Genomic DNA, 24,782 nt, shown 5'->3' on the forward strand with positions numbered 1-24,782 from the left:
TCACTGATTGGTCAGCGTCATACACATAAACACGCCCAGTTAAAAACACAATACACGCCCAGTTGGACATAACGAAAAAAAAACGCCCAGTTGTCCATTTCAAACCTCATTTGCATATATATAAAATAGCTCATAACTTGGCCAAAAATGAACGTTTAAAAAAAAACAAAAAACATTACTGTTATCTACATTGCAGCGCCGATCACATTCAATAGGAGATAGGGATTTGAGAATCTGGTGACAGAGCCTCTTTAATATCTTAACTTCTTTAACTATAGGGTTTAATATCTCCTCTGTTATTCCTATTCAGTGATTTGAAGTCTATCTATATATGTACAGTATATATAACCTATAATGCCATAAGAATAAAACAATTCAGTATAGAACAAAGTGTATTGTATTACGTTCTTCATGCCTGAAACAATCACTATAAAATCACATGCAAACACTTTAGACAATTAAAATCATACAAGAGAGTGGAGAATTACTGGCAATAATTAATTTTAATCCTTATGTGTATCTTCCAAACAAAATATTAAGAAAATGTCACTAGCATTAAATAAGATAGTCTAAACAAAGACAACACGTAGTATATTCAGTATCTCTTTGGGATGCACCTGTAAATGCATGCCTGCTTGTGTAGTGTTAGGGCTCGTTCACATCTGTGCTGGAGGCTCCATTAGGGTTCAACGATTCAGGTTATTCCCTTGTTCCGCTCCTCTGACGGAGCAAAATAACGGAATCTCGGCCCTTTAATCTCTGTACATATTAAACCCCCATTGATGTTGCAACAAGATCACGTTTAATGAAAAAAAAATCTCACACTCACCCGGGTTAGTCATGATGAGTGTATTCATGTCTGTCCTCCAACTCACCCTCTGTCGCGCGTTTTGCTACGTGTTTCCTTAAGGATTAGTGATGTCGGGATAATTAGGGGAAAATATAGAGCTGTAGAGTGACCAGGAACCAATAAACATACAAATCAGCGCTATCTTATTGGCCGGATGCTTGTGGGATCATTAGACCTTACTTCACGCCAGGCGAAAAACCACACATGCCACTATCAATGAGGTGGGCATGTCTGCCCAAACACCAATGTGTCGCCTGTGCAGGATCCACCACACCAGCACGAGTGCGCTTGCGCTCCCTAAGCACACAGCGCCCCTGCAGCCATCATGGAAATTAGACATAAAAAGGGCAACATACTGTACGATCCATGATAAGATATGACAGAAGGAAAAAAAATATGTGCTAAATACAAAAAAATATTGTGTGTGCATAAATATTAAGAGAAGTTCAATACACCCATAAAAAGTAACCGTGCAAACAGTACAAAACTGCAATGTAAAAATCTAACTGATAGATGAAGTTTAAATAAATATAAATGTACATAATAAACAAATACTGTACATATAAATATATATAAAATCTATACGTAAGTAATTAATATTAGTAAAGGAATAATATTTGCTATTGAAAAAAATATGTATAGGTGATATTACAATATGTGAATAAATGTTGTGTACATTGGAATAAATGTAATGCATCAAATAGATAATTTGATGCAATCTATCATTATGTCATTATAGAGCAACTATCTAGCAAATGTAATATTATATCAATAAACCCGTGGAGATTTCAATTTTGAATGTTTGCATGTGCGATGCAAATGCCATGAAAGTTCATGAGTTCAGCAAAAGCATCAATAATGCCCCACAAAGTTACAAAGCTTCTAATATTTCAAAATTAATATCGATACTCCATAAAGGAAAGTTCATATACACCAATTAGCCACGGTTTTCCATCAGAATATTACTCAGAGATTCACTCTGTCTCCATTGGCTTGCCAGCTTCCAATTGTGTTCTAACACTTTTCTATTATAGCCAGCATTAACTTTTTCAGCAATTTGTTCTACAGTAGTTCTTCTATAGAATCTGACCAAAGGGGCTAGCCTTCGCTTCCAACGTGCATCAATCAGCCTGGGTCACCCATAACCCTGTCACCATTTCACCAGTTTTCCTACCTTGGACCCCTTTTGGTAGATACTAACCATTGCACACTGGGAACAGCCCACAAGTCCTGCTGTTTTGGAGATTCTCCGTCATCTTGCCATCACAATTTATCCCTTGTCAAAGTCGCTCAAACCCTTGCCCATTTTTCCTGCTTTCAACACATCTACTTCAAGAACTCACTGTTCACTTGGTGCCTAATGTCTCACACATCCTCATGTGTGCCTTTATATCAACATAATCGGTTATTTACGGTATTTCACCTGTCATTAGTTTTAATGTCACAGATTATCGGTATATATTATAACAGACAAAAAACTACTATACCAAAACTTAATAAGAAAATCCCACACAAAAAGAAAATTAAGATTTTCAAGAATTAGATAAATAGAATTTCTCATGCTGGGATCTATACATCCCTAATATACATTAATGTAAAGTTGAATTCTACATATAGTTCTAGATAACTCACTAAAGAAAATACTGTAGTTTTATGTTTTTTTTTATTCCTAGATTTGTAGACAAACATTTGAATGAACATTTTCCTGGATTCAAATATGTGCTCTGTAAAGTGCGCTTTTCCAATATAGGTACAAATATACTTAAGTGCAGTTCATTTGCATATAAATATAATTCTCTGCAAATAGAGTATTGTCCTGTATCTTTACTAGGTATTTACACATAATAACAGCTTAAAGTAGATTAGCACATGTAGCGTCCATGGCCACGTACCGTCGGGGTTACTCACACCCCGGCGGCCGCAGCTATGGATCTGTGAAGGCTGGCTCGCATCTCCTTCCCAGGAGACACCAGGGCTCACTTCCGCTCCGGTTTGCTATGTCCCGTAGGGTGCACGCGCACGCTCGTGCCTGTTCTTAAAGGGCCAGTGCGCTCACATGTGGAAATCATAATCATCAACTGCCCATGATTTGCAGGACTATAAGAAGGGCCCTGCCCCTTTGCTCATCGCCTGCGCGTTGTTAGTTTACCCCATGTCAGTCTTGCAAATGGTCTCTTAGTGTTATCCTGTTCCTGTTGATACCTGTACCCTGCTACCTGTATCCTGTATTTCGTGCTGTTTTCTTGTTCCTGAGCCTATTAGTTTTGGAGTCGTGTCTTACTGCACCTGCTGTCGTCTGCCACGTCCAGTGTCGTCTGCCATGTCCAGCATCGTCTGCCACGTCCTGTGTCATCTACCACTTCCAGTGTTATCAGCCACATCTGGCGCAACGTTCTGCACCCACCTCCATCTGTGCTGAAGCCTCGGCGACTGTCTGGACTATTTCAGGTACCCTTGTGTTACGAACTACTAGAGAATTTTGCATAGACTGTAACTAGGCCAGCTGCCTCTCCGCTACAGCGGAGCGGCCTAGTGTGTCCACATATCCTGTGATCGTGACAGCACAATTCTCTGTTAAGGCCATTTTACACCGGACGATAAGCATCCGGTGCAGCGAGCGTCGATCAACAAGACATCGATGATCGCCGCTCGCTTGTTCCTGTCACAAGGAGCTATGGATGGGAACGAGTGGTCGTTACTCTGATCGCTCATCCCCATCCATTATTATCATGTCAGCAGCGCGTCTCCCTATTTACACAGGAAGATGTGCTGCCGAAATTGATAATATTTTACTTTCATAAATGATACGACCGGCAGATGATCGAACGTTTGCTTGATCATTTGCTGATCATTCCCCTGTTTACACAGGGCAATTATCTGCAATGAGCGTTATATTAACGCTCGTCTGCCCGATAATCGTCCTGTGTAAAACCCCCTTTACTCGAAAAGTACTCTGTGATTTATCATGTTTATTCCAATTATGAAGTGCACTGTGTTTATATAGAAAACGATAATGTAAAGGATCTGCCAGGCACTACGTCTGGGTATACTCCCAGGATTAATCAGTCGACACCTGAGGCCAGACCTCTGAGACTGACACCTGCTCCCACCAATCAGGGTGGCAGGCTCAGGAGTGGGAGAGCCTATCGCGGCCTGGTCAGTCAGAGTTAGCTCCGCCCCCTGTCCATTTATACCTGCCGTTTTCTCTTCCTCCTTGCTTGTTATTCTTCTTGGATTCCTGGCCCCACTGCTGCCTTGCTCCAGCCTGCTTCTGCCGTGCTTCTGCCTTGCTGCAGTTCCGTTTATCCTGCATTGCTCTGCCCCTGGCTTGCTTCTGCTCCGTGCTCCCGTTTGTATACTCCACTACTTCCTGATCCTGACTGGCTCATTCACCGCTCCGTTTCCTCGCGGCGTTCCGTGGGCTACTGTATTCCCTTGCGTGTTCCCTGTTGTACTCCCTTGCACTTAGACAGCGTAGGGACCGCCGCCAAGTTGTACCCCGTCGCCTAGGGCGGGTCGTTGCTAGTAGGCAGGGACAGGGCGGTGGGTAGATTAGGGCTCACTTGTTCCCTTCACCTCCTTCCTGCCATTACAGTTAATTGTAGTTTTTTTGCATAGTGCCACATTTATTAGTTACAATTGTTATGTGTATTTTGATAATAGTTTAAAACAGCACAGTCTCAATCTATATGAGTATGAAACATATGTAGATATTGGAGAAAGTTATCTATAGTATGACAAAGTGACCTATAGGAACCCTGTAGCTGCTCCAGGTTATTTGGTAAAACTTTTTTGAATAATAGCTTATCTTAAAGATAATACTTAAATGGTCATTCACCTTTCAACAAACTTTGCATTAATAAATAGTACAGGCGAATAAAAAAACTTTGTAACATATCTTATTAGAGAAAATTGCATCTTTCTCCACTTTTGAGTTACTTCTTCCCCTCCCCCTGCCTCATGCACTGATCATTCACTATAAACTCAAAGATAAAATCAATTTTAAGAGACAAGAGGGAATATCATCTTACTGAGGGATCAGGTTACACGCTGCCCATGGAGAGGGGAGGAGAGGGGAGGAGAGGGGAGGAAGATGCTGGAGGGAGACAGAGGCAGAGAGACACATAAAGACACTGCTACAGCTTCTACTAAGTGTTCTATCTTAGTGCTGGATTCTCAGCTACCCTGGGCAATACAATACTGCTGTATAATAACCTCCATGCTGCTATGGTACCTAGATTGTACTGCAGAGAGATAGGGAAGCAAGGTCTTTCTTTTCTCTCTATGTGCTGTGTACATAAAACATTATTGCAGATAGTCTTTACCCCCCCCCCATCCCCTCTCAAGAAAAACTGACAATTACAGATACAGCATAAAGAGGGGGAAATTTTGAAAAAAGGCATATGCCTTTGTAAATAATTAAAGATGGTGCAGCGATCACAAGAGTGGGATCCTAAATATAGTTTATGTTGTAAATAACTCCTTTAGTTCTCAGTGAGCACAGGAGCAGTGCAAGCAGAAGATAATGTCGGATTTTCTAGGTAATATTGCATATTTCTTAATGTGTTGAAAAATGTTATCAAAATTCATAAGACGTAAAGTAAATGTCCTCTAAGCCATTGTAACTAGTGCAGTTAGGGAATATTGTTCCAAAAACAACATTAAAAAATGATTGCTGTATAGCACCTAAATAATTAACCATACAACAGCCAGATACACAGTATTACATGAAGTCTGGTTAAATAATGTTATACAGTATCAAAATAGTTTTACAGTATCTGAAATCAACATAATATTAAAGGGGTTTTCACGACCGGACAACTGATGACCTATTCACAGGATAGGTCATCAGTATATGATCAGTGGGGGTCCGACAACTGGACCCCGCACTGATCAGCCGCTCCGGCTGCCTCTGGCGGCGCATGTTTTGAATGGTATGCAGTAGTTAGAGATGGAAACAAATGGCTCACGTCATAGAATAGTGGCCGAGCTGCAGTATTGCAGCTCTGCTCCTATTCAAGTTAATAGGAGCAGAGCTGCAGTTTTTCAGAACGGCCGCTATGCAGCGGTCTGAGGCATCTTCTTCCGGCTACTGCATACCGTTCAAAACATTCGGCCCCCGGGGCAGCCAGAGCGACTGAACGGTGCTGAGTCCGGGTGTCTGACCCACACCGATCATATACTTATGACCTATCCCATGGAAAACCCCTTTAAACTCTACATAAATATTGCATACACCTCACTAGTGGTCTATTGGGGTTAAGGGAAAGTGGTAATATCTCTGGGGGTCTAGGAAGTAAAGGGGTCTATATCGTGTTCCTTCATGGACTAGGCTAGTAACTGGGTTAATGCCAAAAACCCTTGTGGTCTAAGGTAGCAGTGGTTCACAGCTACAAGTGTATCTGCGCTTGACAGTATTAAGCAGCATAAGTGATTAAGGGGAAGCAGCACTTGCATGAGCTCGGCTGCCCCTTCAAAAAATAGCTGATTGGCAGGGGTGCTGAGACATGAACCCCCACTGATAAAGATATTGATGGCCTATCCTGAGGATGTCATTTATTTACTCACCTCTCCAAACTCCAGGGTTGTCCGCTAAACACTGATGTTTCTGCTCCCTCTTCCCTGCACTGATGATAGAGCTTAGAGCAGGGAGGATAAATACAGGACAGTTCCTTTGTGATTGAACAGCCACACAGATCTGTCTAATTGGAATAAATGCTTTTTGAGTACTCTGCTTATCAGCGGAAGCTCAGGGTATGTGGGCAAAGGTTGTCCATGAGCATGATGTTTTTAGGATGCATAGCCGCACTTAGTGACAAAACGATCGTGGTTGCAGGGGGTGCATAATGTATATAGGTCCATCAGGTTCAACCTTTTATACTTAAAAAACCCATGTTGATTCAGAGGAAGGGAAAACCCACCTGGCTTAGCCAAATTTGCTACATAGTAACGCTGAATATTGTATCTTTTTAGAATGATGTTAAATCCGTTGTTAAATCTGTTCACACTTTCAGCCATTATGAAACACTGTAGGAGCCCACATAACTTTACAGTCCGGAGAGTAAAGAAATACTTTAAAATTGTGAGACTGAATCATACTACCCTTAGCGATGACCACGTGTTCTCCGTCGGGTCCACAAAAATAATTGCCGTATTTTTCGGACTATAAGATGCAGTTTTTAGCAATAATAAATCTTGCTAAAAAGCCCCCTGACCGCTTCTTGCTTAACCCCTTAAGGCTTGAGAAAGATCCTCCACCTGTCACGGGTCGAAACGTTGCCATTTTTTTACTGGATGTTTGACCAATAAAAGAACATATTGATTGAAACTTGGGAGACGTGTGCTGCTGTTCACCACGCTTTTTCTGAATATCCACAGGATATGTCATAAATGTTAGATAGATGGGACCCACCTCTGGGACCCACACTTATCTCTAGAACAGGGCCCCTTAAACCACGTTCTATCTTACTCGGCTCTGCTGTCTCCCGGCCACTTCCTGGTTAGGTGGTCGAGAGTTACGGAAACAGCGTAACTTCTATAGCTCAGCGAGTTATGCTGTTTCCGTAACTCATCCATGTTTTGCTTGTATTGTACCAAATGATCGCTGGTTCAAGTCCCCAAGGGGAACTAATAAAATGTGTAAAAAAAAAAGTTTGAGACATTTTCAGGAGTGTAAAAAAATATGAAAAGTTAAAAAAAAAAACCTTATCCCATTTTTCCCCAAGCACAATGTAAAAAATAAAACATTTGAATAAATTGGTATCGCTGCGTCTGTAAAAGACCAAACTATTACAATATAGCATTATTTGATTCACGCGGTGAAAGGCGTAAAAAATAAAAAAAACGTAAAACTGCAGAATCTTTGTTTTTTGGTCACATTACCACTAAAAAAAATTAAAAAAAAATAATTAAATAAAAAGTGATACAAAAAATCGTATATGCACCAAAGAATGCTTCCAATAAAAACTTCAGCTCGTCCCGCAAAAAATAAGCCCTTACACCGCTCAAACGATGAAAAAATATAAAAGTGATGGCTCTCAGAATGTGGTGAAACAGAACAAATAATTTTTTTTAACAAATAGTTTTTTCTTTGTAAAAGTAGTAAAATATGCAATTTTGGACTATTTTCTGTTGTCTAAAACCTGGGTGCGTCTTATAGTCAGGTCTTCGAAAAGTATAGTTCGAAAAATACAGTACATTGAAGTGATCACATGGGATGTCACTACTAGATAATATTTATTTTTGTTCTGCCTAGTCAAAACATAAATTTGTTTGGAAGCAGTTTTCTTCTATAAATTCTAGCTGACAACCTTAATTTTTATGATTTATTCTTCACTTTCACACAATTAGAAAACCTTTTAAACAAGTGTAAAATTCATGTTACTCTTAATGCAGGACAGAAGAAATGTTACCAGGAAACATTGATTATAAACACTGCAAATGTATAAAATGTGTTTTCCTATTCTAGAAACCACACAAGCAGCTGTTGTTTATAGATTTTAGCCTGAAAGAGGCAGCAAAGGCAGCAAATGATCAAAATATTTTTTACATTCATTAGTTTAAACCAGAGTTCTATTTACTATAATTACTACTATGGATTCAAAGTATATAAATATATGGAGACAAATCAAAATGTAAATCTAATAAGTCCTGTGTCCGTGGTCACTTATGTATACAGTACAAGTTCTACTATCCAGAAGGACTTAATAATAATAATAATAATAATAATAATAATAATATTAATAAAAGTAATAATAATAATCCGGGCAGATAAAAGTTTGCATAAATACAGTACAGTTATTTCATGATACAGCTCTGCTTGAAAAGGAAGTTCAGCTTAAAGATAGAGAAGCCTAACCAAGTTCTAAAGCTTTTTTAAATACCTAAGGTCCAAAATTAAGGGGGTTACTTAATTTAGAAAACCCAACTTCACAAAAAATTATGAGTTAGCAGCAAGGAGACTTTCATTCAGAAACCTCATCCATTAGCCAGAGTAAAAGTGGCTACAAGTGCTACAGTACATTGGTGGACTGCCTAATGTTTTAGATTGACGTCTTGTAATTTATCATATCTACTGTGGTGATGCTACAGAGAAATTGAACACTAGTCGACTGCCAGGTTACAGTGTAAAGTGTACAGTGTTACCAGCAATGGAAAATATTGACCAGTTTCAGAGGACAAATTCTTAAAGTAGGCAACCCCTTAAATATATGTCTTAGGCAGGTAAGTAGGGGTAAAAGGAGTCTAAAGTGTACCTTATATTTCCGAAAAAATGCAAAAGCATGCATGTCTTACAGCTGTAAGTTTTCCATATGCTTCAAGTCACAGGCCTTGTTGCAAGCCACATACATCTTTAGCAAGTATCCTCCAAGCCTCCTTGGGATCTATATGCACTGGGAGCTTCCTAACAGGTAATTTATGATTTTAATAGGGACCAAAAATTCAGGAAGAACTCAGTGAATTTGGACACTAATGGTCCAATATTGGCTGTAAAAACAAGCTCCGATCAACGAGACAGCTCGTTGACCGGCGCTCGTTTGATCCTTGCACAAGGTGCTATGTATGGGAACGAGCGATCTTTTCTATGATCGCTGGTCCCCATACATTTCCATCATGTCAACAGAACAACTCCCTGTTTACACAGGGAGATGTGCTGCTAACAACGATAATATTTAATTCTGCATAAACTAGCAGTTGCTCGTTCATCTGCTGATCGTTGCGTTTTGTTTACACAGGGCAATGATTGGGAACAAGCGTTCATATGAACGCTCATTTAATCAATCATTGGCCCATGTTAAAGGACCTTAGGGAACTACTAAGCATTTGCACAGTATGCAGCAGGGAAAGTAGGAGACACTGTGAGCTTTATCTAAAAAGCACTTCACAGAACATTAATTATGTGACGGATTAACTGCCGTAAGTAAACCACGTACTGTACCCCCCCACTGCTATATCAAAATAATCTAAACTGTCAGTTGAGCCATGTTAAACTGCTCATATGCACAGGTGGTGGATTAAGGTTACCATGGTCCCTGTGCAGTTCAATAATTCGGGGCCCCACCGAACTCTGAAGACCGTATATTTTCAGTTTTCTGTTTAGGCAGCTACCGATCTTGCACGATTCTGAATTTGCTGTAAAAGCAGAATGAGTCATACAGAAGAGAAAGAGCAGAATACTTTGAGACCCTAAAGAAGTCAGGAGCTTTTTTGTGGTTTCCGGGAAAGAAAATCTGCTGTGCGTGAATATAACCTTAAAAAACCAGTCTCTGCAGTTTAAATCTACATTCACCGTAAGATAATGTAAGTATATACATGACCAGAACAGAGCTCAGTACATACATACAGCCCCAGAACAAAGCTCAGTACACATATACAGCACCAGAACAAAGTTCAGTACATGAGCACAGCACCAGAACACACCTCAGAACATACCGCACCAAACCCAAGTTCAATACTTATATACAGAACCAGAACCAAGTTCAATACATATATACAGCACCAGAACCAAGCTCAGTACATAAATACAGTACTAGAACAAAGCTCAGTACATATACACAGCACCCGAATCAAGCTCAGTACATAAACACAGCACCAGAACCAAGCTCAGTACATAAATATAGCACCAAAACCTAGCTCAGTACATAAATACACCACCAAAAACAAGCTCAATTCACTGGAAGAAAGTGGAAAATAGGTAATTTAAGATTTGTCTTTCATTGTGTATATTTAAAATATAGTGACATTCAAGTGTGATTGAATCGATGTTACTTGTTGCTCAGTGACACTGGATAACCTAATGTCTTCATATATTTGCACCTAAGACGTAGTAATAAATGCAGCACTATTTGTCAACCAGGACGCTTGATAAATTGATAGTGCTGCATAGATAACCATTTCAAGTAATAAAGTGCTGATTGCTTGTTTGAACGCCACAGTGAGTGAGGGAGAATGAGGGTAAGTAGAGACCAGGCTCCCGTCCATGCTCCATATTCTAAGAAGATACTAGCTTGATGTTATCACTCATCCACTTCACTGTCGATACTGCAGCGCTATCATTTCTCAGTTTTTATATACAGGTAAACTCCTTGATTAGCAGAACCATGCTCAGTACAAATATACAGCACCAGAACGAAGCTCCTAACATAAATACAGCACCAGAACCAAGTTCAGTACATATATACAGTACCAGAACTAAGCTCAGTACATAAATACAACACCAGATCTAAGGCAAGTACATAAATACAACACCAGAACCAAGCTCAGTACATACAAAAAGCTCTAGAACCAAGTTCAATACATATATACAACACCAGAACCAAGCTCAGTACATATATACAACCCTATAACCAAGATCAGTACATAAATACAGCACCAGAGCAAAACTCAGTTGATGTATACAGCACCAGCACAAATACAGCTCAGGACAGAGATTATTTACAAATTCCGTTTGGTCATCATAAAATGACAGCTCCCAGAATAGCCTGAACAATAGTCAGTCAATGCTGGTGGTTGTTGTTTTAAAAAAAAAGAATGCTACCATCCATCACCTCGTTGCAGATCATACAGTGACTGCAGTACTGATCAGACAGAGGGAAACTAAACATTTACATTTAGTGACTCAGAGGTGACATCTTCTAAGATTCCATTTTGTTATTTTTCTCTTTTCTTTTCCATCCAGTCCAGACCAATATGATGACTTCTCCCAGTCACAACCCATTTCTGCAAAGTTTGCCAATCAGATGTCTTCGACTCCTCACTTTTCCAACATTTCCGCACCTATAAACGGAGATAAAATTCTGATGATACCACATCTGAATATAATAGTATTGTACACTGCACCCCTGAGTGTAATATTACTAAACACTGTGCCCCTGAATATAATAGCACCATACACTGTCCCCATGAATATAATTGTGTTAGTAACAGTGCCCACTGTAGATATTGCCCCCAACGCTACCCATTGAGAAAAAAACAAAAAACATTACATGCTCACCTATCCCTGTTCCAGCGCTGTCCCCCAGCGACAAAGGCCTGGTCAGATACCTGGCGGCGTCATACAGCTTAACAGTGCAGTCAGTCAGTGTGATGATGTTATCGTACCGAGTACATAATTGCTAAAGAGCCGAATGGTGAGGCAGGAACTGATGGTTCCCATCTAGCCAGAGCTAGAGTAATCAACTGTATCTGTGTCCTAAGGATATATATTTAACTTTTTTTGTTTCTTTGCATTTCCCAGTGACTTTCACTTTAAAGTAAATGAGTCTGAAGGCTTGGCTTTTGTCTGAATGACTCTAAAGGCTGGAGCTGCAGTGAGGTCTCTAATCACATTCAGCAGAGTATGGGAGAGAGTCATTTGACATAATCAAAATATCTTAGGAACCTGCAAACAGAGGTGGTGATACACATGTTTGTTGTGTGTACTCCTGGTACAGACGCAGTCCTGTTTTCATTTACTATTCATGGTTTTGCAATAATTTTTTTCTTGTGCTCACTCTTTTTTTTGTTCAGGAGGATTTAGATTCTGCTTTATTTGTCCATTATATATTGCTTTAGACTTTAGATAGGGGATTACTATTGTGTTAAAATTTTTTCCCACTCAACCATAATTTGTGTTTTTGTGGATGTATTGTACCTAATTGGTGGAACATACATATGTATTATCATATTGTTATATTGTTAACAGCGTTTACTGCTCCCGTACAGTAAATCCCTTATAGAATGTTGTGTGGCCTAGACCTTAATATTTATAGGTGTGGTCCATCGCATCATGATGGTTCCGTGTTCACATGTTTTTAAGTCTTTTCCAATGTGGCAATGTCATCCTTAATAAAAAATATGTTGATTCTTTGTGATTACATTTAAGTCAGCCTCAGTTATGTCCGCATCCTTTCTTTATTTTCTATATGGCGTGATCGACCAATCAGCTGCTAAATCATGCATTCTAAGTGGGCATGATAAGTGCGGAGCCCTTCATGACTATTTGTCAGAAGCCATTTTGTTAAGATACATAGATACAATTCATGTCAGACGCACTGTGAGTTCTATAATGATTCTGTAATGATAGCTCCAAAGACACAGCATTTTGGTGACTGATGCTATTTAAGCATAAAGACATCAAGTAGAAATATGGAAGGGATTTATGCCAAGCAATAATATCAATCATTAGATGGGTTAATTGGAGTCATAACTATGCATTATTATCAGATTAGACAATGCTTGTGACATCGGTGCAAATGTCATGTAACCTTATTCACTCTAACAAACCAGCCTCATGGTTGGAGGCACTTCCTGATAGTTATTAATAGCAGAAACAGCAAATTGAGTTATTAGAAAACGGAAAAATTCTGGCTCCAATATTCTAGTCAGTCGAGACTAAAAATTATATTTCAGAATCCAGTGACCTCTAATATAAATAGTTTATGCTTCCAAATCAAAAGTTCCAGTAGTGAGGTGAAAAAGCTTTAAACAAGTATTCCGATTAGATAAGTGCGAGGACACTGAAAATAAGGGAGAAGTTACTAAAAGCGAATAACACAAGAGAGAATTAAGAAGTAGGGAATAAAACAGTTTAATGCTCATGCATTTACGATGTAATCCCCTCACTTAATCCATATTTAGAATGGATTAGGACTAAGTAGGATATGTCTTCAATTATGGAATGCAGAACCTAATGTAGAAATGTCATCTATTTTTATATCATTATTATCATACACTATAGTGTTTCCAGATTATTAAAATGTTATTATATTGCCGCTTTTTTTCGTGCCGGAATTTTGGATGGAAAAAACGCAGCAGAATACAGTAGCAGCATAGTGAATGAGATTTAAGAAATCTCATCCACATGCTGCGTAAAAATTCTGAGCAGAAATTGACGTACGTTGCTTATTTTTCATACCGCAGCATGTCAATTCCTGCTGCGGAAAGTGTCCAGAATTGCTGAGTTTTTCAATGGAGATGTCTCCATCTCCTAACATTGTGAAAAAAGCGACAATTTACGCACAATTTTCTGCGGTAAATATCGCAGGAAATGGTGCATTATTGCCACAGCGGAAAGTCACTGACTTTCAACGGAATTGCTGCATAAATTTTCGGCAACAATTCCGTTGTTTGTGGACAAGCCCTTACAGTAGGGTTTCTACATTGTAACAGCTAGTGGCTCTTATATCAGGGACATATAAAAACAGTAAATTAGTATCAGGCTCGACCCACCTAGTCATATTATATTCCTACACTTACACAAGCATCAGCAGTTAGGTGCACATAGTTACGCTCCAATGACTTGAGTGTTTCCTTAGCTACAAATTGTTTGTCTTTTTTAATACACTTGGTACCATACTCATGTTCTCATATCTATGGGCAGGATTGAGATAGATACTGTGATGGCCGGCCTTAGTTTGGCTGATGCCCTGTGCAGTACCTTCTAATGATGCACTGTATGTGCTGTCTCATACAGTGCCCAAATAATACATTGTAAGGCCCCATGCACAAGACCTTAATTTTAATAACCCTTTCCAGGCACTCGCGATCTTTCCTTAACTAGTGTAACGTCTATGGCCGCGGCCCGTCGTTCTGACTTACCATCTGACGGCTGTGGCCATGGACATGTGAGTTCTCGGCGGCATCTCCCTCCTGGGATACGCCGACACTCACTTCCTGCTTCAGAGACTGTCTCCCACAGGGCGCTCGCGTGCACGGCTTTAAATCACTCCAGAACGCTGCTGGACTATAAAAAGGGCTCTGCCCTCTTGATTATTGCCTGAGCTTTGTTGTATACCTAAAGTTTGTCTTGCAAATGGTCTCCTAGTGTTTTCCAGTTTCCAGTGTTACCTGTTCCTGCTGCCTGTACCCTGTATCCTGTGCTACTGTGCCTCTGTGCCATCTAGGGTTGAAGTCGAGCTGTGTCTTCCACTGCATCTACTGTGTTACACCCACCGGGTGTCTGCCTGCTGCCGGAGCCTTATATTAAGCCTGAATCACCGCTACTGTCTACATTGCCACAGGTACTCTTTCTGGACTATAGACATTGTATTGTACCTGGTTGGCCAGCTGCTTATCCGCTACGCGGTACGGCCCAGTGGGTCCACACCCCGCACTGTGACAACTAGAGTAGGTTGAAGTGGGAGCTGCATGTAGTTACAGCTCTTACTTCAGACCCTGCTACTAAAGGCCTTAGCTCAGGCTAGAACACAGCTATAGCTGTGATATATGTCTAGTTTTAAAGCAGTAAACTGCCATAGCCGAGGACATTTCTGAAACATCCTTGCTACTAAAGGCTCTAGCTCAGGCTAGATCGCAGATCTTGGCTTCAAACAAGACCAGGATCTAGCTGAGCTAGAGCAAGTTGAAGTGGAAACTGCATATACTTGCAGCTCTTACTTCAGCCCATGTGTAGGAGGAGAAGCAAAGGGCTAGTAGAAAACGTGCTGGTGGTGTGCAGGGAGAGAAGGAGAATCTGTTTATACTATCTCTCTCCTTATCAATCAAAAAGCATACCTGAAAAGGAGATAGAAGAAGCACTTGCTCACTAATCCCCCCTCTGTGCCTAATTAGGCCGTATATTGACGCCAAAACGTTCATCAGAATCCAGATAGCGGTGTTAAATAAGTTACACCAATCTCTCGGACGACACGCACACATAAACATCAGTAATGTTTATACATTTTACATTGCCCCAATCCTGTCTGTACCCAATCTTTAGCATAAAATCCTCTGACTGCTTCTTTAGCGATACCGTTGGACGCTACAATCATAGCAATAATGATTAATACTAGAGTGGATTGTCTAATATATTTCTGGTAGTTGGAATTTTCACCAATTGACGGTCGCCATAAATGATCATTTGCTACTAGTTCCACTTAAAAAAAAATCAGTTTTAGTAAATGCATTCGATTAGGTTTAGGGATTTGCAATCCTTGATTAAGGTTAGACCGCTTTATCACAGCATTATTTTGGTCAGTATTTGGTCAGTATTTTGAAACGTCATCCCAGGATGCCGGGCTGCACAGACAACAGAGGAACACATTGCCATGGCTATTGAGACTGGGTTAAGTATGAGGGTTTTTTTTAACCGCCGGTTTTTGCAGCGGTCATTCTATTCGAAACACTGCACAACAATTTGATGCAGTTTTTCGACCGGAATTCCCTGAGGCTTCCAGGATGAATACACTGTATACTTTTACGCAGCATATCTGCCCTATAGGAACATGGCCTTATTTGTATATGTCAATAGTGTGAAGATAGCCTTACTGGTGATTTTTAAATGATGCCTTATTTTTACATATGTTTTACATTAAAAAGCCTATTTATGTTTACGGAGAAGAAATCATGAAACATTCCATACTAAGAGCGTGCTTCATTTTGAAAAAATGTGACTGGTCACAAATACACCCAAAAAAAAAAAAAACACAAACCAAAAAGTTATAGTGTAGAGATATTCATATATTCTTATAGACTAGCAACAAATATCTGTCTACAGTTTTTTTGGCATTGAAAAAAAGGCCAAATATTGCAGCCTAAAACTTCACAGAAAAACGCATCTGAATATTACACTCCTCAACATTGAAATTGCAACACCAAGAAGGAATAGTTCTGGAATGACGGAAATCGGATTGATAGACATGTTAGTGATATGCAAATAATAAAAAAATGGAAATAAAATATTCCAAACATCTTGATTTATTAAGAACCGAGTATGAGCGTCACACACAGGAATAAATGCACTTACATGTCTTGGCATGCTATCAATGGGGTTATTAATGGTTGTCTGAGGAATGTTATACCACTCTGAATGCACTTGGGCATGCAAATCATCAAGATTTCAATTGCCAACCAATGACGTCCCAGATGTGCTCGATGGGAGACAAGTCCAGAGAAGCTGTGGGCCATGGTAGCACATTTAGGCCCCGCAGGTTGCTCACAGTAGCACGAGCAACATGTGGCCTGGCAATGTCCTGTTGAAAAACACAACCAAAACAATGTAGCGCCGAGCTGTTAGTGTACCTGAAATAAAGACTACAGGGGTCCGGCTACCGTACATTATGCACCCCACACCATAATCCTGGAGGTAGGATGTGAGGTGCCCTTGTGAAGATCTGTTCATGGTGATGCCGAGGTGACCTCCAGACCAATCTCCAGCTATCATTGCATCCCAGACAAAAGCGGTACTCATCCGCTGAAGAGAATAGACCTCCATTCCAGCCCACATTGCCACCTTGCTGTGCACAATAACAGCCTTTGAGAGCGGTGGCATGTGGTCAATGGAACACCTGTAGCTGGACGTCAGTCTCATAGCCCGAAGTTGTGCAAACGCCTTCTGAAGGTTTGTGTCGACACTGGTTGCCGTCCTAGGCTTTGGATGTGACGTCCAATTTCACTTGCTGTACAGAATGATCACTACGCGCCATTCTTTCAAAAAGACAATCCGTCCATAAAGAGGTTCGCTTCCGTACACCTTTTGTTGTCATTCCCTTTCGATGTTGTTCTCCCAACCTCCGGGATACGCAACATTGAACATTGCTGACATCTAGGCTTAGACGCGTAGCGAATTGCCGGAGTGATAAACCAAGGTCTCTCAGCTCAAGGATTCAGTCCCTCTCAGTTTGCGACAAGTGGCGATAACAGGCACATTGACGAACAGAAGGCATTGCACAATCATCCCACACCACTTGATCCGATTTTTGAGGTTTCGTACTGCTAAAAAAACTTGCTTTCAATCTGGCTTTTATGCCCCTCCCACAAGCCACGACTTGAAAATTTGCAGATCTTAGCATAACCTGCTACTTCATACCCTTGTGGCTTGCCCTTCTTTATGTTATAATTTTCAATGTTCAATGTTAATTTCAATATGGCCTTAGGCTGAGTTTTCATTCTGCAGTTTAGGTGCGTTTTTTTGCCGAGATTACCAAAAAATCAGGGCAAAATTGCATTCTTTTCTATGCGATTTTGCATAAAAGCTCAATGTTTTACTGCGATTTTGCGGAAATTGCTACAAAAAAAATGCACCGAATCTGCAGTGTAGAAACACAGACTTACATCTCAGGTCATCATCCCCTAGCATTATCTAAGATCTTTTTCCTGTACAGTTCGGTCGTTTAAGCATTCATCTAGGCTACAGTCACATAACAACAAAAAGAGAGTTTTCCATTTCTGACCGGTCTAATGATTTTGTTACAATTTTCTAATTATACCATACAAACTTTGTCCTAGGTATCTGCTAGCTTCATCATATCTTCATTTTGTTTACTTGCAAGCACATATCAAGACAGTATTATGGAATTCACAGCTGTAACAAAGATCAAAGTGAAGGAGAACTGAGCCAAGTTATTATAAACACTGTAGGATTGACTGACAAGGTTCCAGGTGCCATAAGAAACAAAAAACGGGGGAAATTTTTTGACAGGTATGCTAATATAAAGCATAAACATTATATTCCATTATTGCCAGCACTATAAAGCACTATAAAGCAGATAATACTTCAATAAATAAATCAACCCATTAAATGTCATTAATGTAATTTGTTATGAAAAGCTTTCCTCTACATTTCCTTCCTTCCCAAGCAGATGTACCATAAATGCAGTCCCTGGTTTTACAGAAGGCGCAGACTGAGAGTATTTGGGTCCTTTGTTTGGACTAGGGACAATAAAGAGGCTACATAGCAATGTTCAATGATGTACAAGGGTCTTAGTGGAGTATCTAACATTTTTGGTTTAGGCCCAATGCACACAACCGTAAAAATTGTCTGTCATTTCAGACCGTAATACGGTCCGAAATTACGGACTCATTCAGTTTTATTGGCGGTGGACACTCTCCGTATTGCTATGGATGGGTGTCCGTGCCGTAGAAATGTTCAGAAAATTATGGAACATGTCCGTTCTTTTGCATTTTACGGGCCGTGCTCCCATACTTTGTATACTTAGGCAGTATTTAGGTCAGTTATTATGCATCAGTATACATAAGCTAACACCAGGAGTAGAACCCTGACAGAAAAAGTATTTTACGCCTCAAATTACGCCCGAAAAAACGGCTCCAAACCGTCTGCAAACATCTGCCCATTGAATTCAATGGGTCTTACGGTGTTCTGTGCAGACAGGCTTTTTTTTTTACGCGCCGCTGTCAAAAGACGGCACGTAAAAAGACACCCGCCTCAAAGAAGTGCATGTCACTTCTTGGGACGTAATTGGAGCCGTTTTTCATTGACCCCAATGAAAACTAGCTCCAATTACGTCCATAAAAGACACTGTAAAAACCTTGTGCACTTGTCAAAACGTCTGAAATTCAGGAGCTGTTTTCGCCTGAAAACATCTCCGTAATTTCAGATGTAAATGGCGTTGCCGTGTGAACATACCCTAAGTGCGAATTTTCCACACATATGGAGTTTATCACTGGACCTTGTCTTCTAAATGGCAATGCCCAAATGCCTGACATAGCCACAGCCTATCTTTCAGACAACATTCAGCACAGCTGAACATCTCTGTTATTTCTAAAATACTGTAGTTCTTTTCTAGAAGAAAGGACATTCTCTTCCCTGTGCTACCATGTACTTTAATATTCAACTCCTCAAAAAGCCTTGAAAAATTACTCTAAAATAGTGTTGTCTACTTGTAAGTTTCCCCAGTTTGGCTTATATCCTAAATCATGTTTCAAGGCTCTTTAACCCCTTTCCGACATTTGACGTATCCATACGCCAAAGTCGGGTAGGGGAAGTATGGAGCGGGCTCACGGAGTGAACCCGCTCCATACGATGCGAGTGTCGGCTGTTTGTTACAGCCGTCACTTCAGAGTAACGTGCGTCAACGCTCTCGAGCGCGATCCCGCTCGTTTAACTTGTTAAATGCCGCGGTCAACAGCGACCGCAGCATTTAATCGCGTGGGGGGGCGGGGCGATGGTTACTATGGCTGCCTGGGGGCCTAATGAAGCCCCCAGGTCTGCCATCTTTGTGCACCTATTACGCCCTTCCGGAGGCAGGGCTTAATAGTTGCCTGTCAGAATCACGATATACTGCAATACATTAGTATTGCAGTATATCGTGCAAGCGATACAAAAAAGTAAAAATTAGTTAAAGTTTTTTTTGTGTAAAAAAAAATATATATATATATTAAAAGTTAAAAAAACAACCTTTTCCCATTTCCCCCCTAGAGCATAGTAAAAAAATAAATAAATAAACATAATTGGTATAGCCGCATCCGTAAAAGTCTGAACTATTACAATATATCATTATTTAACTCGCACGGTGAACGCCGTAACTAATTAAAAAATAAAAATTGTAAACACCAGAAACTCAATTTTTTTGGTCACCTAATCTCCCTCAAAAAATAAGCCCTCATACCACTTAAACGACGGAAAAATAAAAAAGTTGTGGCTCTCGGAATTTGGCGACACAAAATAAATTTTCTTTTTTACACCTAGGTTTTTACTTGTAAAAGTAGTAAAATATAGAAAAATCAATATATATTTGGTATTGCCGTAATCGTATTGACCCACAGAATAAAATTAACATGTTGTTTTAATTGCACAGTGAATTCCGTAAAAACGGCGCGCAAAAAACCATGGAGATACATTATATGGCAAAATAAATGGTGCTACGAAAAACTACAACTCAACCCGCAAAAATCAAGCCCTCATAGTACTATATCGACGGAAAAATAAAGACGTTATGGCTTTTGGAAGTGGGGAGGAAAAAACAAAAATGAAAATCTGAAAAAAATGCTGCGGCGGGAAGGGGTTAACGTTTTGGACATTGGCTTGCAGGGTAGCCACCTATAGGTGGCACTAGAGAGATAATCTTTCTTTTTACAGGCTTGGAGGATAGCTATTTTGCATATTTTCCCAAGGAGCATTGCATTAAAGTCTCCCTACTGGCTGGATCTCTCCAAGGAGAAGCAGTGAATTTTGTGAGGCTATTCATTTCCATGAAGTTTCGAGTGAGAGCCGTTGCCAGACACCTTTGTTGATACTTGTCTTGGTTGCCTCTGATGTCATCAGTGTATGAAACTAAAGATTTCTGTTTTCACCACTTTCATTTATAGTGTAGAGAAGTCTTAATGAGGATCTGTTATGGAGGCACAAGCTGCAATAATTATGCTCGTTCTCTGTGACTAGGGAGTTCCTGCTCCTACTAAGTACAGAAACCTGGGTCCAATGCCCAACATTCTTGCATCATGATATTTGTATGTGCAACATTTCGTGCTGATTCATTTCTTAATATGTCTTTATAGCGGTGGGAGCTACATTTTTCTGATAATGAGCTTTAATTTCCTGCATAGGCATACTGTAGATTTACAAGATAACATTCTGGCCATCTGCAGTCACCACTAGGGGGGTAGGGCATCACATAAATGTGTTAATATTAAGTTTATTGTATAAACAGTCTACAGGAAGACCCTAAGCTCCCCCTAGTGATGGCTGCAGACAGGGAGAATTTCGTCATTTACTGTGGCTCTATATCTTTGAAGGGAATTTGGGACTCTGTATCAGTAAAAAATGCTTGAACAGCTATAAAGTATTTCAGACAACTTTTTACTTTTTGAGATACAGCTTTTATGTATTTGTTGACAGCAGTTTCTGACATGCAGGATTCAGCTGTAATGGATCACATCTAAGTTCAGGACCCGCTGTCACCGAAGCCATCACTCCCGCTGACCTGACGGATTTGGGTTTACACGCAAGATACATCTTCTATGCAGGATACAAAGAAGCTGTATCGCAAAAAGTTTTTTTTTTATAAAAGACAATTAAAAAGTTGTCTAAAGTCCTCTAATACGTTGTTTTCTAAAAAATAATAAAAAAAATGTGCAGAAAGGTTTACATAGCCTTTACGGTTTGTACATTTTTTTGCGCCAATTATGGCTTATTTGCCACAACACTTTCGCACAGAATGGTTAATGCTGAGTCCAATTTCATATGCAAGTACAGTGGCAAATACATCAGCATCTTTACAAAGGTGCCATCAATTGCACAGATGACATGAAAATTATTTCTGTTCTTTGTGAGAGTAGATCTTGAGTAGTGGAGGTAAACAAATTCAAGGTTAAAGCAGGTTGTGCCTCAGTGTCCATCTCTTTAACCCCTTCCCGCGATTGGGCGTGACTGTACGTCCAAATTCCAAGTGCTTTCCCGCACTCGGGCGTACAGTCACGCCCTGGAGATAAAGCGAGCACAGGAGCTGTGCGCGCTTTATCTTCAGCGGCTGTCAGCTGTTAGACACAGCTGACATGCCGCTGCAATGGCTGCGATGGCTGTTACCGCCGATCGCAGCCATTTAACCCCTTCAATGCGGCTGTCAATGACGTCCGCCGCATTGATCAGATCTTCATGTCCCCAGGTAAGTGTAAAAGAAAAAGTAAAAAAAAATGTGAAAGAAAAATAAATAAATAAATAATAAATAAATAATAAAAACAACACTTGCCCTGTTTCCCTGATCAACTCCTTTATTATTAGAAAAAAAATGAAAACATGAAAAAAAACTATACATAATAGGTATCGCCGCGTTCGGAACGGCCTGATCTATAAAAATGTCACATTATTTTTACCGCATGGGGAGCACCGTAAAAATCTTTAATAATAAACAATGACAGTATTTTATTTTTTGGTCATCTTGTCTCAAATTTTTTTTTAATAAAAAGTGATCAAAAAGTTGCAAGTAACGCAAAATGGTACCAATATAAACTACAGTTCGTCACGCATAAAACAAGCCGTCCCGCAGCGATATCAACGAAAAAATTAAAAAGTTATGGCTGTCAGAAAATGGCCACACTAAAACATGATTTTTTTAGAAAAGAGTATTTTTATTGCAGGAATGTAGTGAAACGTAAAAAAACAATATAAATTTGGTGTCGCCTTAATCGTATTGCCCCACAGAATAAAGCTAACATGTTGTTTATACTGCACGGTGAACACTGTAAAAAAACCAAAAAAAAAACCTGCAAGAATGGCTGTTTTTTGGTTTCCTCATCTCCCAAAAAACGGAATAAATAGTGATAAAAAAATCGCATGTACCCCAAAATGGAACCAATAAAAATTACAGCTCGTTCCACAAAAAACGCGCCCTCACACAGCTCCGTCACCGGAAATATAACACGTTATGACTCTCAAAACGCAATGATGCAAAATGACGGCCCAGACTCACTTTTAGGTCCAGTAGAATTTCACTAAATACCCCACATCGTCATTTGCTGGACCCCACAGGTGGACCTTGTAGATGCAGCGGAGATGAGGACACTTTAGGGCCTTGTGCTGCTTATAGGGCTAGTGAAGAAGTCAAAGATTAGGCAATACTGGAGCGCAGATATTTTGTATAATACCCAATAATCCCGGCCTGTGCAATAAGGATTGGTTCAAAGCGTACCACACACATCCATGGATTATTCATTCTCCCCATTATTACATGATCCTATTATGACCTGATGCACTCCGCCCAACTTACATATACCCTGATGTACTCCGCCCAGTTTACATATACCCTGATGTACTCCTCACAGCTTACATATACCCTGATGTACTCCACAGTTTACATATACCCTGATGTACTCCGCCCAGTTTACATATATCCTGATGTACTCCTCACAGCTTACATATAGCCTGATGTACTCCTCACATTTTACATATACCCTGATGTACTCCACAGTTTACATATATCCTGATGTACTGCGCCCAGCTTACATATACCCTGATGTACTCCTCACATATTACATATACCCTGATGTACTCCTCACAGCTTACATATACCCTGATGTACTCCACAGTTTACATATACCCTGATGTACTCCGCCCAGTTTACATATCTCCTGATGTACTCCTCACAGCTTACATATAGCCTGATGTACTCCTCACATTTTACATATACCCTGATGTACTCCACAGTTTACATATATCCTGATGTACTGCGCCCAGCTTACATATACCCTGATGTACTCCTCACATATTACATATACCCTGATGTACTCCGCCCAGCTTACATATACGCTGATGTACTCCTCACATATTACATATACCCTGATTAGAGATGAGCGAACCGGGACAACCGAACCCGGTTTCGGTCCGAACTTCCGGAAAAGTTCGGTTCGCAGCGAATCCGAACTTCACCGGGTTCGGCCGAACCCGTTTTGACCGAACCCGGTCAAAAACATTATACAAATCGGCAGCCACTTATCTCTATCAATCACTGATAGAGAAAAGAGGCTGCTGATTAAAAATAAAATAAAAAGCATTTCATACGTACCCGGTCGTTGTCTTGCGGACGAGTCCCTCTTCTTCCTCCAGTCCGACCTTTTCTGACGCGGCAGCCTGTGATTGGCTGCAGAGGCCTCTGCAGCCTGTGATTGGCTGCAGAGGCCGCGGCAGCCTGTGATTGGCTGCAGCGCTCACATGGGCTGCATCGTCATCAAGGAATGTCGGGCCGGATGTCGAGAGGGACGCGTCACCAAGGCAACGGCCAGGAGACCGGACTGGAGGAAGCAGGGAGTTCCCGGTAAGTATGAACGTCTTTTTTTTTACAGGTACTGTGATCGGTAGTCACTGTCCAGGGTACTGAAACAGTTACTGCCGATCAGTTAACTCTTTCAGCACCCTGGACAGTGACTATTTAGGGTATGTGCACACACACTAATTACGTCCGTAATTGACGGACGTATTTCGGCTGCAAGTACCGTACCGAACACAGTGCAGGGAGCCGGGCTCCTAGCATCATAGTTATGTACGATGCTAGGAGTCCCTGCCTCTCTGCAGGACAACTGTCCCGTACTGTAATCATGTTTTCAGTACGGGACAGTAGTTCCACGGAGAGGCAGGGACTATTAGCATCGTACATAAGTAAGATGCTAGGAGCCCGGCTCCCTGCAGTGTGTTCGGTCCGGTACTTGCGGCCGAAATACGTCCGTCAATTACGGACGTAATTAGTGTGTGTGCACATACCCTTACTGACGTCGCCTAGCAACG

Source organism: Rhinoderma darwinii, chromosome 3 (genome assembly GCF_050947455.1).
Source record: "Rhinoderma darwinii isolate aRhiDar2 chromosome 3, aRhiDar2.hap1, whole genome shotgun sequence".
In the NCBI taxonomy this organism is placed as follows: domain Eukaryota; kingdom Metazoa; phylum Chordata; class Amphibia; order Anura; family Rhinodermatidae; genus Rhinoderma; species Rhinoderma darwinii.